The sequence below is a fragment of the Columba livia genome, chromosome 11 (genome assembly GCF_036013475.1).
Source record: "Columba livia isolate bColLiv1 breed racing homer chromosome 11, bColLiv1.pat.W.v2, whole genome shotgun sequence".
In the NCBI taxonomy this organism is placed as follows: Eukaryota; Metazoa; Chordata; class Aves; order Columbiformes; family Columbidae; genus Columba; species Columba livia.
The window spans coordinates 11,229,463-11,249,498 of NC_088612.1; the positions used below are offsets into that span (position 1 = coordinate 11,229,463).

Below are 20,036 nucleotides of genomic sequence, written 5' to 3' on the forward strand. Positions count from 1 at the left end.
CCATAAACCTTGTACCATAAGATTAATGATGAAAACAGGAGGTTCGCAAAAGTCTAGGTCATAACAAGGAATTCAAGAAAAAAGGCTAAACAAGACTTCAGCTCCATATCTGAACTTGAATGCATTTCCACTCATATCTACCAGTTAAATTAAAAACAAGAAAAAAAAATGATTTGTTCACAAATTTCACACTTGGCTAACCTTTAAGCCGTCATATTCTGCCAGTCCTCTGGTGCCTTGTTAACCCTTCAAGATATTTTTCAGAGTGACTATTGGTGCTCATCAAATGTTTTGAGTTGAAAAACCTAGAAAATGAAGTAGAGTACAGAACTATTTTCACTCAGCTACTGCATCTTACTCCTCTTCCAGGCAGAGCATCTCTCCAGCAGTGAATCCGATTTCAGCCTCATGCCTATTCATTCATCAGCCTTTATAGTCAGGCTGTTATCGGCAGAAATTCCCAGTGCCAGCTCTTATTGCAAAGGAAGAAGTCAGGCCTACCAGTTCTGGCCTTGCTTGCAATCTGGTGCAAGTTGGAAGCGCTCTTCTCTACTGCTGCATTTCTGTGAGCAGGCTACATGGTGACCTTCATCATCTATCTCTCTCCCTCTCTCAGAAAGCAGCTTTCATAGAAATTTCAATACTTTCCCTTTAGAGCAGCAGCCAGACAGGAGAAATGGCCTGAAGGGCTTAGCACTACTCTTCACATACAAGGGTTTGTAACACACTTACCTTGGAGAATTCTGGACTTACCTTTGGACACCCTGACTGAATATCTTAGAGACTCAGGGTTGTAGCCCGCTGTTTTACAGCTACCGAGTCTGATCTTCACAAGGGCATGGAATATTGTCTCTTCATTAATTTTGTACATAAACTTTAACTCATAAGGTAAGGATCACATTTTGTAAACTCTTAAACAAAATTCTTCCTCTCTGTATGCATGCACTGATCATAAATCACTCAAAGGAATCACACAGAAGTATCATACGGCAGAAATTGTCTGGCAGCCTTTAAATCTGATTCTATCTGGGATTTATCTCCTTTGGGAGTAGCTCTTCTAATTTTCTACAAGCTTTTCATCTCCCCTTACCATACAGAACTTCCTCACTGAGGTTTCAATCAGTTTTGTGCAAGTCGCTGCTGCAGTACAGTCAGTCTGCATGGTACACAACAATGAGGTTGAATTTTTTTCATCTTTTCCGTTAACATCTGAACAACCCTTTCTAGGGATAACTCATTTATTCACAACAGTAATTGTAACTATTTCCTTGGTCCCAGGTTTTACATATTAGTCATATGTGAGACAGCCAGGGAAGGACTCAGTTACCTAAACAGGGATGCCAAGCGCTATTTAAGACACCTGAGGAAAACCAAAATATCTGCATTGGGCACCAGATATGACTTGTGTCTCTCAGGACAACTGAATGCTGATGGAACAGCAACTAGGGAGCAGGTAGGACACCCTAGAGAACCCAAGATGACTGTGAGACCTGAATCCTACCTTCAACTAGTGTGGTGTAAAGTCCACCACCATCAGTGGAGAAAATCCCTGTGACTTCAGCTTTGAATTGGAACTAGACTGTGACTCTTGCAGCGTCACAGATATGCAAGGGGAGAGGGGCGGTGGAGGTGACCCCATGTGTCTCAGCGCTCCTCTGAGACACACAATCAGAACTGACATATTTGCATAAAATTACAACAAGACCGAAGTGTTTAAATAGGTAATCAAACCCAAAGTGGTACAGATGGATAGTGTGTGGGAACCCACCATACACTCTGTGCACTGGAAGTACACAAAGGCCAATGGCAAGCATACACATTGCAATAATTAAACTGTAAAAACTAGCGCAGGCACCATACTACCACACTCCCTGATGCCTGCAGCCCCTGTGTTTCAAGAAAATGAGTTTATAGCTTTTATATAAAGTAACTGTGAACTGCATAAAGTCTCCATTTAAACTCCCGCCCCAGAGATTTGCACAGCAGTGCTGCAAAAAGTAGTAATTGTACAGAAGCTTTTTAGTATGCAACGGTATGCAGCACTTCTCTTTTTAAGCTGAACAACCAAAGTACTATCACGAATATTATATTTAAATAGTACCTCAAACCACATGGTTTTGAAAACAATAACCAAGCACATGCTTTGCAGGAGCACAGAATTAGAACCGATTTCACAGACAAGGATAAAAGGTTTGCAAGAACTGTGATAACACTACAGAGAAATAGTTTCTACAGGCTGTACATGAAGATACATTCACAGTTCCAGTATAATTAACCATTTTCAGAGATTTAGAGTTTTGCTGTATGCATTCGCTTAAATATTAATTCTGCTGCCAAGCATTTAAAGGACGATGGATTATTCAAAGTGAAAATGGCTGAATGCCCCATTCATAGTAAATATGCTTATACACATGCAGCTTATTAAAAGACAGCATTGGCTTCTGTTTTATACTTTCAACTGTTAATTTACATTTAATTATAAAAATAAGAGATCAAGTTAGTCCTTTTTCAATAAGTAAAAAACAGAATCAACATCATGCAATCTAATATTGTATATTTTACCTCAGCCAATTTTTAACTAAAATCACAAAATTATATAAAGTAGATGACTGACTGGAAAGAAAGGCAACAATGAAATTATATTTTGAGAAACAGACAGCGATTACATGACCATTTTCAATGGTTCATATATTGAAACACTTTCACTATAAAACTTCTGCAATTCTGTTAACAAATTTACTCAGGTATTAAGAAGATGCAGAAAGAAAACTAAGTTTAACAGTTTGAACACTGAAGAAGTTTCCATTTTTACTGATAAATAAGAACTCATGAACTTGCATTGAAGCTAATTTTGCAAATGTATATCATTATCCTTGAACATACGTCCTTATTAGTATGTATTGTCCTAATGCAAAGCCAGTTCAGGTGCCTCACATTAACTTTAATAGACTCCAGATCAGGTCCCATGAACATAAACTTGCTCATAAGCCTTTGCAAGACCAGATCCTCAGTCTATAAAAGATCACATAAAATCAGATCCTATGGTGAACATGTTCAGTTGGTTTACTCACCTTTATTTAGCACTACTATAAGCAAGGCAATACACCTGAAACTATTCATCAGACATTACTCTGAGAAGAAAAACTTGGTGGATTTAATAACAAAGTGGACATGTAAGGAAGGTCCAAACAGAGAGAGGGACAGAAAAGCTCTGCCTGCACTCTAAGAGAAGTCTGAGCACAGGAAGGATTCAGACTGAGACTTGGCTGTCCCAGGAGAAACCTCCACAGCACTACGAAGCCCCATATTTAGTAGTTTATTTGGAAGTAAAGAGACATAACATCCAGTCACCTGACTGCTGGTACCAAAATATAGAGTGACCATGGTGGGGGGCAGGGGGCTCCCCCATTTGACAGGATAGGGATGGGAGACAGGCTGCTACATTCTAGATAATTGATACGTTACATATTTATGTTCTAAACCAGGAGGTCATACAGATATGAACCGTAGACTTCCTTTTATTTAACTCTGGACCTTCTTCCTGCTGGGGTGGAGGGCAAGGTCTAACTCCAGCTTTCACAGTATTTTGTGATCACAGGGTTTATTTAAATCTCCCACCTCAGTGACATTTTGAGAGACGGCTGCCTTGGTTTCACAAAAGATTGACCCTCTGCCCACCTCTCTGGGCCAACCAGCTGCCAAGTGCTTGCAGATTAGTATTACTAAACACATACATCAGAACTAAGTGCCAGCACATGAGGAGCTCAGCTGAGCACTGATTTCAGAGCTAATGGCCTGACACTCTCAAACTTCTCCCTCTTTGTTAAGAACCATCTGACAAGTCCTTCCTAGCAAAAGAAGGGAATGTTTGGCAGCAGTGAGTAGCACCAGCAAGAGTGAGATTCCACGAGCTCCTCAACCTCACAAAATTGAGGCGCCACTGACACATTGCATCCTGCAACATCTCCCTTGGGCTTCTTCCTGCCGCAAAGTCCCCGTTCATCAGGAGTCCTGTTAAAACAGGTCAGGGAAGCCGCTCCACCCCGAGCAGCGAGACACAAGCCCCGCACTCCACTCGCCCGCGCGGAGCAGCAGCCCGAGGACGGGGACACGCGGGGACCAAATCTGCCTCCCGCAACCAGAAGAAAGTTTCTGCAGACACAACACCCCAGTAAACCATGCGGTGGGGGGGTGCAGCTTCTGAGAGCAGCGCCGATAGGGGAGAGTACTAATAAAGCCATAAGATCTCACCCACGCACATATCTCCTAGATCAGCACTTCCAAAAAACACCAACGAGAACCCGAATAAAGATAGAGGAAAGGAACAGAAAGGGGAGGCTGGAGAAAGATTTGCCTTTCCCCGGGCTCGTCCTGGATGCCTGGGCAGCTCCAGGAGGAGCGAGGAAGGGGTTTCCTCCCCTGCAGGCAGAGGGTGCAGAGGAAGCTCCTTGCCCCGCAGGAGCAGAGCCAGGAGCAAACGGGGCGCGGGGGCCGCCGCTGCAGACACCCGAGCTCCGGCACCGCGCCCCTCGCAGCGTCCGGCTCCTGTCCCGACTCGCACCTACCTGGGCGGGACCCGGGGCCGGAGCCCCCGCCGAGGGGCCGGATCCGTGGGGCTGCGGCGGTGGCAGCGCGACGCTGCGAGAGGCGGCGGCGGGCGGCAGCCCGGGCTGCAACGGCCGAGCCGGGGCCGCTCGCTCGGCTGCACCGCGCTGGTGCCGCTGCCCAGCGCGGGGAGGCGATGCTGCTGCGGGGGACTCCGGGCGCCTCTTTAGCTCTGTTAGCAAAGTTACCGCGGCCACACGACCCACCTTAAACCCGCCTCCCCGCAGGACCCGGGGGAGGGGGAAGGAGGAGGAGGAAGGGAGGAGACGGAGGTGGGGGCTCCAAGCCGCTCATTTCCCAGCGCAGAAACAAGTCACACCAGCATCTCTCGGGCTGTCGCTCCGGGATGCAGGGCTGGGTGCAGCCCCCGGGCTGGGGCCGCGCTCCGCTCCCCCTGGATTCTTGCGTTACCCGCGATACCACAGGGGCAGCTTCAGCGCGCAGAAACTTTCCCGTTTCCTGCGGCGCTGACGCTGATTTTTTGGCTTATTCGTTTGGTGATGATTGGTTTGGCATCTCGTTATTTATTTAACCATTTGTTGTTTGGGGGGAGGGAGACCTAAACCTGAAGGGTTGGGGTTTGTGTATGAGCTTTGTTTTTGTTTTGTTTGTTTTTTTTTTTTTCTCCGCCCGATTCAATTAAAATACCTTAAATAGACGAAAAGGACAAAGAATCAGACCGACGCCCCGGCACCCCGAGGCTGCCGCCCGAACCGTGATGAGGGAATGAGAAAGCAAACTCTGTAGCTGAGGCAGCGGGCAGGAGATGGGGGAAACCCAGGTTCACTGCCCCCCGCAGCTGCAAGAACGGGATCACCTATCAAACTCCTCGGATGTGCTTAGCGGGAGATCATGCAAAGTTCTGGACCCGTTTCAAGGCGGCTCGGTTTACAATTCCACGCCGTGGTAGGGGCACGCAGGCGTGAGCAAACCCAGGCAGCTCCGAAAGCCCAAAGCAGCCCCTGGATGGCGAGAAGCTGGCGAGAGCTGATAACAGGAGGCTGAGGGGATGCTAATAGACAGAGAAAAGTGCGACGGAAAATTTACCTCTTCTCTAGCATCCTCTACCGTCCAGAGCATCTGCCCTCGCATTGTCGAATCACTGCACTCCTGCTGCTTTTTTGGGTGGTTCGGTGCCGCTGGATGCTCAGAGGGGTATCAGACAGGGAGCGAATTGCACCCCATGGTCGTCATTTTCTTCCTGAAAGATGTACCAGAAGTTACAAATGTATGATGATAAAAATCATTAGACTGAAATGCTTATGACAGGTGATTTGAACAGCTGCACGAACTTAGCTTTTAGCCAGCAATCTCATGCTTGCACAGTCTTTTCAAGATAAAATGCTCTATTTGTGTTATGCACTATTACTGATTATTTTCTAATTAGAAAAATGTTGGCTGAGTTCCTGCTTTTTTATCATCTCAGTATGTAAGAAACAGAAGACCAAGTCCCTTTTTGATAACGTACCAAAATGGCTCATAGAACTTTTTTGTCATTGTAGCCACACGATGAATCCCCACATTGTACAGTATTTTATGCACACATGGGGCAGCCAAAATCCTTTGTCCTGCACTGTGTGTTTCTCAGTAATGTGCCAGCACATGACCGCAGGTGTTGGCAGCTTCAAAATGGATATAGATACTTTAGACCAGAATTGGTACCATAAGAGACTCCCTGCAATCTCTGTCTCCCAGAAAAACTTCCCCAGGTTCCCAACCTTCCCCTTGCTGCGCTGACCCAGTTTGCAGCCTTCCCAAGATCTGGCACCAGCCACCTCAGCCAGGAGAAGCGGCCGGTGGAGAACACGTGTGTGTTGGCTGCAGCTGCTGCCATCCTCCCCCTTCTCTGCAAACCCAGCTCTCTGCTCTCCCCCCAGCTCCAAAATGCTACTTTTCTTCACTAGCTATGGGTAAGACAACCTAATAGGATCCACAGCACTATTGGGCTCTGAAGTGAATTCATCCCCATGGTTCTCAACCTGTTTTTCATTATTTTTACAAACATCCTAGTAATGAATATCAATAATAAATTAGCAATCGTGTTTATTTATTAAATTATTCTCAATATTTAATATAATTTAATAGATCAAATTTGAACTAAATTTATTGAACAAATAAAGATAATTAGGTTTTGTTGTTTGTATAAGAATATTAAAAACACCAGTTGCTCTATACTGATGTCATTGTTTATGACTCAGTTTTGTCACCAGTTTCCAGTTGGGGAACTATTTAGCCACCCCAACTTTTCTTCTTGAAAGGAAAGATGCTGTCTGAAATGCATGCAGAAAAAAAAAACAGTCTGCTTAAAATAAATTAGGCCAGCTTGCTGCTACTTTTTTTTTTAATCCTTCAGAGTTCTCTTTAAAACTTTCAAAAGAAGTGTGCTGTCAAACTGTGACAGCCCTGGACATCAAAAAAAAGCCCAAATTATATTGTTGCGTGACTGTTTACAGATGCTTGTGACAAACATTCAGCCCTGTTCTTGTTTCTCATGTAAAATCCCATCCAGCTCAGTAATTTCATTTGGAAACCAAAGTATAGTTCTGGTATTCTCTGCAATATGGTTGTCTCCTTGAAGGATAGTAGATGTTAGTAAGTGTCAATGAATCTGGCTGTAGATGTCTTTTACATTTGAGGGTGACTAACACCCATTTATTATTGGTCTCTGAAATGCAACCCCTCTCTAAAAAGAAATTCAGGATAAACAACATTTAGATTGCATCACACTGATTCTAGTTCAGTGGTTCTCTTTTGAAAATGTGCAGTTTACAAATAGAGATATAAAAAGATGGTTTGGCTCCTTTCTTATTATTGTTGACTCAAGGAGTCTAGCCTGGAGTTATAACTCTGTAGACTCAAGCTGAATCTTCAAGCATAGCTGGATTCTTCCATAAATCAGAATGAGTTGTGGAAGCTCTGAAGGACAAAATAACTCTCGGTTATGGGTGCACAGCCTCAGTTTGGTGAAATGATATCTCTGGTTATCTCCATGCAACCTGAGCACTAACACGAAACTGAGAAAAGAGTTTGAGGGAGGAAAAAAAAAAAAAAAGAGGCCAGAACGCATTACAAGAGTGACTCTGCAACAGAAAGCTGCTTAATAATTCTGCTGATAAAGTGTGAGCCAGAGAAGAATTCATTTGCCTCTCCCAGAGCTCGCCTGGGGTGACAGGAGTTGAAAGCAGCACGGCTCTTTCACAGAGGTGAGCAGGAACGTCCTTCAGTGCAGCCAGACAAGGGAAGGTTGAAATCACTGAGGTCACCAGGACCTTTGCCATCGACTGTTGGGGGAGGCAGAATTTTACCCTGGGAGGAGACCTGCTGAGTAAGACACTGCCACTTGGACATGCTTCCTCTTCAAAGGCAAATCACCTTTCAGTAACATTTTTACTGCTTTCATTTACTTGCTTTTACATGTCCAATTCAAAACTAGGTCCTGTCCACTTTTTCATTTTCCCTGTGTTCTTTTTTCTTAAAGAGGGAATTTGGCCTCAGAGAACAGCAGCATACTGAATCATGTTATTGTGTGTAAAAGCATCAGTTTTCAGCACTCTAAAACTATTACAGATTTAATATTAAAGTTCAAGAAATTAAATATGCATAATTTGTGCCTGAACAAACAAATTATCATTGAAAATAATGCTTGAGAAAGAACAACAAAGCTTTTCAGACATAACATGAATTTTAACATGTTTTTTATAAAACCAATCAGGGTTTCAGTTTATACATCATTCTGTTCCCTGCAATAATATGCTGTCTGTGCAATCAGTGATGATAAATGGTACATAATTGTAAACTTGATATTGGTTTTCAATACTGAATTCATCATTCTGTCCTCTTAACACATATTAAATACTTTAAAGAATTTATATATTTGTTTGATTTATCTGTGATTTTTTTCCCAATATGTAAAATTGATTAGTTTTCTAGTTTTTGAGAAACTAGGAGTAGACAACATCATTAATAATACTGAATAACAGTGTTGGCCTCATTCATGCATGACTCCCTTCTACCAACAGAAAGTGTCCAAATCAAATACAAACATATTAGTTGTAGGCACTGTAGAAATTACAGTCTTAACCAGAGCCAGCTCTGTGTATGTTTTGTTTGACTTCCCTGATCTACCCAGAGAATGATTGTGAGAATTTACTCTCATTTAGAAAGGTAATTCCTACATCCATAGGACTTGCATTTCACTTTATTCTACATCAAAACTGTTGACCAGCTACCAAGTTCAGACAAGCACAACAGCTCAATCCGAAGGGTGAAAAAGCCTAGACATCCTTCAGTATTTGGGTTTGCTCCAGAGACAATGTTAATTTACCTTTTTCTATATCACGGACCCATTCTTCCGAGTATGAAGGTTCACTCAATTTGCCCCAGTACTCTTAATGAACAAGTAATCAAAAACCAGCAGAAAACACAAATCCTGCATAACACTAGTAAAAGTATGCAGAAGCTATTCATCTAATTCAAAGAGACACTAAGCATAGAGGTCCTGATTCAGTCACATCAATTGTTTTTTTCCATTAACACAGCTTTTAAGTCTGTTCCCCATACACAACATAAAGGACACTCAAAATGAGTTAAGAACTGGCCACTGACTAAGGGGGTTGTGTCAGTTTTTTCCTGTATGAGGTCAGATTCTGCTCTTAATCATGTGCGTATGACCATCATTCTTAGTAACTGCTGTTTTTCTTAATCAAGGCACCTGCACTGGACTGAGACACAAAATTTTTCTTTGTTCAGTATGATGGAAATTTTAAAATAAAACCAGGATTTGGTAAGGCTGAAGAAAATATGCAAGTGGAAGAAAGAACATTCATTCAGCTGAACTACAGCTGATTAACTTCAGGGAGAAATTTGATCTACTAACAAAAATAGCAAAAGGAAGCCAGTTGTATACAGCTATTACTCCTTTTATCATAAAGGAACTTGATAAAAGACCAGTCTTTCACAAAATTTACAAGTGGAATTCCCTGCTGCAGGATAGCTGTGACGGCTTTATTGCATAAAGAGATCTACTATTTTTATGAATCAGAATAGCCTAAACAGTTAAAATAGCTTGGGTATATCACAGTCTCCAAGCTTCATAGCACAAATGATTTGCTATCTGGAGCACAGAAAAACAGTTTCCATGTGTAATTCTATATGAAACATATCAGAATCCCCGAGTACATGCTGGCAACAAGGATGACATTCTGCCTTGATTTGAATCACAAGAAACTGGTGAGTATTGGAGAACATCAAAATAGATTGACAATCACCCTGGAACACCTAAATTTTTATTAATGTTAATGAGTGTTATGAATATGAGCTGAGAAGCAAAGAGGCCACTCACAATGAAAAAAAAATATGAAAAGCTGCATATATAATGCATAATTAATAGAAATGTCATATAGGTCAACAGAAACTATTGTCTTTTTAGTGAAAACTCGTACGTAAACAGCCTCAAAGACTAGATTTTTTTGAACCAAGAAAACACATACTGCAACTAAAGCAAGAAACCCACTGCTTCCAACCACATCTTCACCTTCTGGTTTTGAGAATTAAAGGATAGTTTATCTGCCAGGCTCCCACATGTCTACAGGACGTTCATCTTAGTGTTGGCTGAGGTAAAATCAAGGGTCTGGGAGAAATGGAACCGATTCCCAACTTCACACCAAACAGGCATCTACAAGTTAGGGAACATTATCAATTGCATTTGTAACGGGGTTAAAAGCTGCAGAGACTATTGCCAGTCTCTGGAGTTTGTCCAGTCATTCAGAGAGCCTTTATTTAAAGACTATTCATTTACATTTTCTTAAACTAAGGTTGGACCAAATTGAAAATCTGCTGGCACTGATGTAAAGCAGCGATACTGCAATAGGTCTTCTGTGAAGAGATGTAGTGATAGTAAGCACCAGAATTTCTCCTTTACTGAAACCCAAAGGTTAGAACAGCCACGAACAAACACAGACCAAAAAAGGGGCATAGAATCAGGAGCTAAAGAATAATGCTGATTAACTTCATCCGCCTAAACTGCAGCAGTGAGGTCCCCCAAATTTCTGCTCCTTCACACAGAAACTCAAGACACTGCTCTCCTTTAGGAAATTCTCTGGAGAAAGCTGACCGGAATTCCAAGCGACAGCAAAGCAGATAAAGTCAAAATAAGCTCTGAAGCAGACAGAAATTCATGTGGCTGGCATTCTGAAACATGTTCATATGATATCTTCATTTATACCTTATTTACAAGTACTTCCAAATATGCTGGGGCAAATTTATCAGGTGTAGCCAGTTTCTTCAAACAGCTGTCTCCAGATAGACATAATATTAAGGACAGAACTTAAATCTGTATGAAATGTACTGTTACAGCAATTGGCATTATTTGGACACGCTGTGCAACACACATTGCTCTGTTATGTTTCTATCAAAAGAAATTTTGAGTTCACTAGTGTTGTTTTCAACGACTAATGGATTTTATTACAGAAAGAAGAGCCAAGCTGAAAGAAGTTGTGAAATTATCTTTGTGATAGATTTCTGCATGAACTTTTACCCTACAGTTTTAGAAACTAGTTGAATGTGAACACTGAATATTAACATTCCCTTAACTGTACCCCTTTTCTACAAACATATTTATCTTCGGCCATTATAATATATTTGCATAAAGATAGCACTCAGCTCTTAGTCAAGACCAGGATTTCATTCAATTCCCATAAACTCAGAGTAATATAAAACCCCCCCAAAAAACAACCCTAACAAGAGTGAAGGCAAAATAGAAGAAAAGCAACTGCCTACAGTGGCATTGACAAAGCAGGGAATAAAACCTGGGAGTCCTGATTTCCAGTTCAAAACTCAGCCAACTGGACTTGCATATCTCAGTGCTGCAGCCCACTGTCTTCATGGGCTCAGCATGGGACTTTTGCAAAGAGGATGATCTGAATTTTTATCTGCTCTGGGATTTTTTATTACTGCTTTTATCCATCATTGCAGAGATGAGCAGCCTACAAAGCTGGCCCATTCTGCAGAAGACCTTATCCTGTTACAGTGAGATCTTTTTTATATAGTTTTTCCTACCTGCAAAAACAGAAATAGCATTCCATGTGCTGACTAAAATGAACTCATGTACAGAACCTGGGTCTGTACTGCGTATGTTACAGATATGAAATTATAATGGACATTCTATAATTCTGGAATTTCAAGCAATTATGTTCATTGACATTTTAAATGTAAAAAGAAAACAATTAAATCCCAATACAAATTCCCATAAGTTTTATTTCAGTTTTCAAAGACAATTTAAGAAAAGTTGCCTGCAAAAATTTATTTTTGTTTTCATCGAGCTCAATAGGCATTCATAGAATTTAAAAAGTCAGGATCTGCCTGAAGTTTATTCATAAAATGACAGCATGTCGCAATGCATTTATTTCTCTGTTTTGCCACTTTACAAGTGAAAAAGCTATATTTCTAAGATATTTTTGGTAACATATGACTAAGTAGCAAAATCAAACAAGGAAATTAATAACTACATGGCATTTCAATCCCATCAACTCTAATCAACATAAATCCATTCTAATTAAACCTGCAAATCCTAAGGATTCCAAAGAGATAGCCCTCTGTCATGAGGAGATGGCAACAACAGGCACATTACACACAAACGGCAGGTGTGGAAATCTCCAAAAGAGGCAAAGAGGAAGCAGTACTAAAAGTATTCCTGTGTTTTTAGAATACCACTAGCCCCATAATCTCTAATTGGCAAAACCAAACAAATTTTGTCCTCTAAAACTTAACAAACAGTTTTACAAGCTAAATGAAGGATCTGAAGGAAGTGTACAGCTTCTCAGGCTGAAAAAGGTCACTAAGTTTCTCACAATCATCAAAGCAGAAACAGTACAGTGACACAAAACACGATCTGATCAGCACACATCAGTTTAAATGAAAATAACAGAAATTATGTCATTACACCAGAGCCTTTGTTTCAAAGTCAAAACATCTTAAGTCTTGAGTCTGTCTTTAAGACTTGATCAAAAGCCTGTGAACATTCACAAGAATCTTTGTGCTGAGTTCCTCCCTTAAATCAATTCAGTCAGTTTCTCACCTCTCCTATATTCCATTTCAATCTTGCACTTAAAATTGGCATAAGCACTTAAATACATAACTCTGGAAGTAAAATCTATCTGATTCTAGTAAACTTTTCACATTATACCAAGATCAGACACGGTTTAGTGCTAGATTTAGGTTACAGTTGGGCTTGACGATACTGATATTTCGGGGTTTAAGGGCAGAAGCCATTTTCACCCAGCTCCAAATTAGCTTTTTAAAAGAACACTTCTTTTGTCTATTGGCAGTTTTTATCCACAACCAGCAGAGATTAAACAAATGCATTTGCTTGGCAGGCAGTGGCTGTCACCCTGTTGAGCTCCCTGGGCCAGCAGCCCCTTCGAGGGAAGCACACAAAACTGTAGGAAGAGCTGGAGCTCAGACACTTGTTATTGTCATATATCATCACAAACTTATTCTACCATTGCCCTGGAATTACAGCAATAGTAGAGAACCACCAAAGTGCAAAGCTGGGGGCAACCAAAGCCGTCGTTATGTCTAGTGGTTCCCAAACTGTCATCTGTGAGATCACAGCGAGCATTGTCTATATTATGTTTTCCACAACCACTGACACTAAGGGGGCTGGTGGTCTGTAGAGAAGTCCTGGGAGCTGACAGTGGTTCACTAGGCTAGACAGCCAGTGAATCACTGATTTGACTACTGCAAGGAGCAAGTTACACCTGGACCACTCCTAACAGATGGTTACTGAACTTGTTCTCACACACTTCTAGTGAATGATTTTGCAATCTCTTTATGCAAACTCTGCCAGAATTTAATACAATGGTGTTGTTCAAGAATATTTAAAGTTAGTTGTAGTTTCCTTTTCAAAGCCACAAGTTATGATCTGTTTTTTTCCTTTTAATGAAACAGAAGAAAAACGGAACATCATGTGCTTGGACAGCATAATATTTACAAAAGCAAGACAATAAAACTGATCATTCTTCTTCATCCTAGCCTACTGTTAGATCTACTGGTACTAATTTCGTAAAATAACTACTCCTTCTATGTTTTCAATGTGAAGTAACAGTTATATTTAGACCTTGCTATAATATGGCCTGCTCTGGAAGCAGTGCCTAAACAGCACGAGGACTTTGGTGCCTATTGAGGAAGGCAGTTTTGGGGAGGTTCCTCAGCTATGAGCACACAGACTCTTCAGGTGCAACTTTCATCTAAGTCTCTTGTGCACGTCAGACCATTGGATCAAATAAACAGGAGACGCTGAAAAGTAGACTGAGATAAAAATGTGTTGGGACACAGAAAGATGCTTTGATAGATAAAGAGCTACAGTCTCTTTTAGAATGGATTTTTCCACTTTGTATTGCTATTCTCTGAAATCAGGCCTGAATAGAAGCAAGCTAACTTGACAAAAAACACGAAAAAAAAAAAAGGCATATAAGAAAATAATGGAAATGCTGTTATGTACTTTTGTGAGTATAAATAGTTTCGGAAATGAAACTGTCAAGCCCAGCATCTGAAAAGCTGTAGAAATAAAGTCATTTTAATGGTCAGCCTGCTACAATCACATAAACATTCTCTAGTTCCTTTCGCACCCTAGCATCTTGTAAATCTTTTTGTTTAATCTGACATATGGGGAGACATTAGTTGAAGACTCAAGGGGACAGAATCTAACAGAGAAGCAGAAATGGATCAAGGGAAGATAAGAAACAGAAATCAACAATGTGAGATATTAAATTCCAAAAAGTTAAACTGAAGGGACAGGACATACAAGAAGAAGAAGAAAAAAAAAAAAGCTGGAAAATCAGATGCTAAGCTCAATTTTAAGCAGAAATAAGAGATTGAATCCAAGATTGCCCCTTCATCTTCTTATATATTTCTAAAGGTACAGGCTGTCGTATCTGAAAGTGTTCATGTCACCCGACTCTAAATCCAGAACTGTTCTGCCACAGAATTGGGTCTGCTCTTTAGCCTTCAGTTTGCACCAGCAGAAAAGCTTCTCTTACCTGAAGCTGCACTCTGCAGTCCAACATGTGGGACACCTGCGCGCAGTGGCCCTCTGCCCTTCCTCAGCAGCACACACTGCATACTGGAATGTGGAATCGGGACTAGAGAAAAAGTGGAAAAAATAGCTAAAATAAGCATCAGTAAGAAAAATATCACCCATTTCTAAGCACAACAGTCTTTCTCCTTGTTCACTAGAAAGAAACTAGGTCAGCCTACCTCCTTAACTTTAGGTATCTACCTGATATGTTGAAGTTAAGTGATGTATCTTACAATATCCACAGTGGATTTTCACTTTGGAGGTCATGGGGACAGCCACAGGTGACAAACTACCTGATTGTGCAACTCATACTGGTCTGAGCAGGAAAACCCTGCATCCTGGTCCAGACTAACAGGAGAGTCAACTACTGGTCCAGGGTTTAATTTCTTCCTCTGACAAGATTTTTTTGTATCTTGTTTCTTTTCTTAATTTTTATTACCCATTAGACTATTTCTTCATTTAATGGTGACTCAGTCTCTTTCAGAAACTTATAAAACGCTATGCTACCTGGCTAATATCTTCATAAACCAGAATGAAATCTAGTATTTACAGTCAAGGGTGATGAACCAAGAGAATGGATCTTTGGCTGAAATCCTGGCTGAGCCACTCATTTGGCATGTGACCCCAGGCAAATAATTTGATCTATTTGCTTTAGTTTAAGCAGTTATAAATTTGGCTAAGAAGCAAGACCTTTCTGAAAAGCATTAGGCCTTTGACCTCAGCTTGCATGAGTAATGGCATCTCCAAAACCTCAGGCTGAATGATGCAGCGGATTCTTTTTCAGTTTCTGCCACTAGAAACCAGTCACTTGCTCACAGAACTTTAACTCTCCAACATAACAGGAATTACGACACACAAATGTTGTGGTATCTAACTACAGAACACAGCTTATAGCCCATATTTTAACACTTTGTCTTCATTCAGAAATTACAGTAAACAAAGACTGCTACTGTAGCCTCAAATGCTAAGGCCATTGCAACTTGCTTTATTTAAAAACAAACCACCAAAAAAACTTATTACATAGTTCTTTACCAGTGGGCTTCAGATCGATTTTCTTTCTGAGTTTCTTCCGCTCTACCTCATTTAAACTCAGGAGTCAGTATCACAACAAATAAGTTTTTAATTAAATTGAAAAAGGAGCAACTGCGTGGTGAACGTGTTCTCACCTAGCATCACTCTAACGGGGCCATTTTAGCAAAATCATGAACAAATTTTGCATAATGACTGCAATATGAAGTCATAACAGAACTATCTCACATTTGTGATGAAAGCCTTGAGGACAATGACAAAGGCACCTATTAATAAGACATTTCGCAGCAGAGTATACCCAGTAGAGTTGGTCAAATACTGTGAGCCATTTCCCTTGGATATTCATTTGAATTTTTAAATGGATTCCTTTTGACCATTCACGTCCCTTTTATGCTCACTTCCCATGAATAGCAAATGGGCTTTAATTAGGGGAATAATCATGAAAAACACATTTTAAGCTTGAATATTTGCCAAATGAAAAGCTCAAATTGCACAATCAGTGGTTAGCAGTACATATGTCATTCTATGACTTTTACGCTAAATTCAGAGTATTCACTGTTGGTTAGTTTTCATACACTTGCAGTAAGGAAACAAATAATATCATTACGTACAGAACGCAGCAGCATAGCTAAGTATTACTGTATACAATTAGGTACCCCATAATTATTCACTAGTTAAGACTTAGTTCTTGACAATATTTATGATAAAAGAATCTATTTTGAAATTTTGCATTTTTTCCCCTTGTAAACAATTTTTTAAAAATAGAGTAATAAACTTATTTTCCCACCCCTGTTAGGCACTATGATTTGCCAGAGCATAGAGCACTTACAGGTATAAAATCTTTAGTCATAGCCTTTAGTGAGAAACATATAAAGCCCTTAAGATGCGAAGTTGCAGACACAAAATACAGTAAGATATTTTCCTTTGGTTTCAATATACATCTCTGAGATCAAGGAAAACCTTTTCTATCTCATTTGTACAGCGAATCACAACAGTGGAGTTCCCCACAGGTCAACCCCATTTAATTTCTTATGAGATAAGCCTACGAGGAAATGAATTAGTTTCACCCAGAAACTTCTGCTTGTGTTTTTGAAAGCAGGGGTAAAAAAAAAAGTCACCCTTGCAATTCTGATTTCTATTTACTGTGACATATAAATAAATAAACCTTAGAGCATTATATTGTGCAGTACTGATCCCAAACGTGAGCTAGAGACACTATAGGGAGCAATCTCAATTTGGTGGTGGGTGGGAAAGGCGACATGTGAGGTCTCTCCATCTCTAACTGTGATTATCCTTTGAACCCACACGAGCTGCTCCAGAGGCTGAGGCACCACAGGGCATCACTGCAATGGAACAGCTCCAAACACATCCAACTTGTTTTGGTGACAACAACATTCGTATGGTGCACTCCTCCTTTGACCTATCTAAATTGTTTTCATAATTTCTAATGTAATGAACATAAACATATTTTACAGAAGCAGAATTATTGGAATCCACCAAATCATTACCATCTACAAATAACCTAAAGCTCCTTAATCAGCTCAAGCTTAACATTCTAACAATGTTAGTAAAAAGGCTCTTTTCCTTGAATTAATATTTGAGAACTCTCATCAGTCAATACATTTAAAATGCTGGAATGAACAAAGTAAAGGTACAGAAAACAAGTGGAACAAAATACTACACAAGTTTGCAATTCAGTCATGTAGTAAATTTTTGAACTGCATCCAAAGATGAAAAAGGTGGTGGGAAGAAAATCAAATGCATACTATAGTAAAAAACAGGTATTGTGGTAAACAAATTGCTTCTATGGTTCCAATAATTGTAAACATCACGTAATTTCATATTCCTGCCGTGCTCAAAGAGATCTGCAAGCCTTTTTTTTTTTTAAATTTGTATTACAGAAGAGCATCAGTTTCTAATTTATTTTGGAGCAGAAATTTCTCTAGTTATGTTATAAGCAACTCAAAGCAGTTTGTTCACAGAAGCTGAAAGGTTGAATTTTAGCCTATTAGCCACGGTAATGGTAGCAAGTTACCATTTCAACCCAAAATCAATTAAATAGTGTCTCCCAGTGGTAATAACCGGTATTACAAACTTAAAGGTACCAAGATGGTTTATGACTGACTGAAATCCAGAGAGAAAAAAAAACAAACCAACAAACAGAAGTCTAACAATGCACGAATACAAAATCATTTTCTGTTAACTAAAAATAATATTATCAGGTTCTTTGTCATGCTATATAAAATAATTTTTAACACATAAATGAGATAACCCAGGTAATTATAGGCCTGTCAGTCAAAGTGCAATCCCAAGCAAAATAACAGAAAGTCTAATTAATATGGCATTCAACCAGTTGACACAAGTTTACAGTAAATAGACCTTGTTGAAATAACTTGGCATCTTACTTTGAAAAGACTATAGTTTTGTTGAGCAAAAGCAATATTGCCACTATAATAAGAATGCAGCCAGCACTTGGAAGGTTTTGGAAAACGAGCTGTTTGTCAGCACATCCACAGATGCTCTGAAAGCTGCAAACCAGCATGGCACATATCAATTTGACTAACGGAAGTTTAACTAATAGGTCTTATCATTAAACGCTATTTTCAGATTACCTACAAGTGTCACCGTGGAGATTTCCTTTGCATATTTTTGTGACTGGCACACCTGACAGAGCACAGACCACTGACCTAGACACTTCGTAAAATGAGGCCCAGCAAATAACGTATACAGATATAAACAAATTTAAACTTTTAGCTTCGAGCAAGAAAATACGTAAGCCTGGCTCACACAGCAGGGATCCTGCCTAGGAAGTGCTAATTCTAAGATGCATAGACAAGGGAACAAGTAGGAAGTTTTCTACATTGTATCTGTTTCAGACCACCGTGTACTTTTCAGTTCTAGTATACACAATGCAACGAGGATTTAAGCAATGTCTTTCTCTTCAGAAATGAGACACAAAAAGATTAAAGAGTTGCAAAACAAAAAACGAAGAGTTTGACCTGTTCAAGTTCTCAAAGAAAAAAGCAAAAGAGGTCATTAGATGACAGTGTAAAAGCAGGAGAGGAAAGAAATTTGATAGAAGAGCTTTCTAGTTTTACAAATACACCATGAGGCAAAAACATCAGCAAATTCAGACTAGAAATGAAGCCAATTTTTTTTGACAATAAACATTATTAACCTTGGTACAACTTCTTTAGTAGAAAGGGATTTCCAGCTGGGAATATTGCTGATAAACAGAATAATATAAGAGCATGTGCTACATCAGCTAAACTGAGCCTCACTGGCAACCTGACCATTTTGACCCAATAGAATAAAATTCCCAGACCTTCAGCTATAACACCACCATATATTTTGTCCCTCCTGCTAACAAAAGCAAATGAAGGCAAAGAATTCTGCTTCAGAAATGTGGGAACGTGTAACAAAACCATGGATATTGATCTTGATTTTACATTATTCTGTTCAGAAAATAAAGGCAGCCTCTCTGATCAGCTGCTTATCTCTGCTGCATAGTAGGAAGGAGACTAAATCTCTAAAAGACACTAATTATTGGCATCCAGAGTGCAACTGGGCGAGAACTGTGCATTATGAGTGCAAGGAATGGCATATTAATCCTCAGACCATTCTGGATGCAGGCAGTATTTTTACAATGTTTGGCTTTTACTGAGCCAGCAGTCCAGGAGAAGGAATCTCCAAGAGAAAAGACAGCTTTTATTCACTTTTCTATGAGCTAGAAGCAGATGCTGAATTGCCAGTTGCTTCAAAATTGCTTTAAGAATGGAAGAACCACCTTTAAAGATATGCTATAAGATAATAAAATCTTGCATCCTCTACCCCAGTGGTGGAGTTCTTGGAGAAATTTAAAAAAAGGGCCATTTTCAAATTGAAAGATATGATTTCTATTGATTCCATGACTGTGTGGATCCCAGATTTTAATATTCTCTCTCTTTTTTTGTGTTACTCCATCTTTTTTTCCTCAAACAGCCTTTATTAGACCGTTACATAACCCCATCTTCAGGCTGTCTACTGCAGAGCTGTTCATAAGCACAGCAGCAGACCAGAATATAATTTGCTATATATACTTTTCTATTTATTTTTCTGTCACCATCTTCAACTTGTCTAACGAAGCCTAATTTATCCATGCAGCCCACCTCACAACAGGAGGGAGGGCGGAGGGTATAATAACAGTCTTTACAAACCCAAAAAGTCCCTTTGCAAGAAGAAAACCCAGTAGCTGTTTTGCCAGGGCAGAATTGAGGTGTTTCAAAAGATGTATCTGTGCAGTGCCAACTGATTGCTAAGCAGGTCAACATTAAATTGTCAGCAACAC

The 20,036-nt window shown here is 40.1% G+C and overlaps 1 protein-coding gene across 14 annotated transcripts in view; it reads right to left on the reverse strand.

The window, feature by feature from the left end:
* The window catches only part of MEGF11 (multiple EGF like domains 11), a 277,366-nt gene that overhangs the window by 254,914 nt on the left and 2,416 nt on the right, over positions 1 to 20,036 (reverse strand). For 11 of the 14 annotated variants that reach the window (XR_010475229.1, XM_065075966.1, XM_065075957.1 and 8 more), the window contains exons 3-4: positions 14,643 to 14,744; positions 5,653 to 5,806 (exon numbers count right to left, since the gene is read on the reverse strand). The gene's annotated coding sequence lies outside the window, so the exon portion shown is untranslated. The other 3 variants (XM_065075959.1, XM_065075967.1, XM_065075958.1) reach the window with 3 other exon arrangements.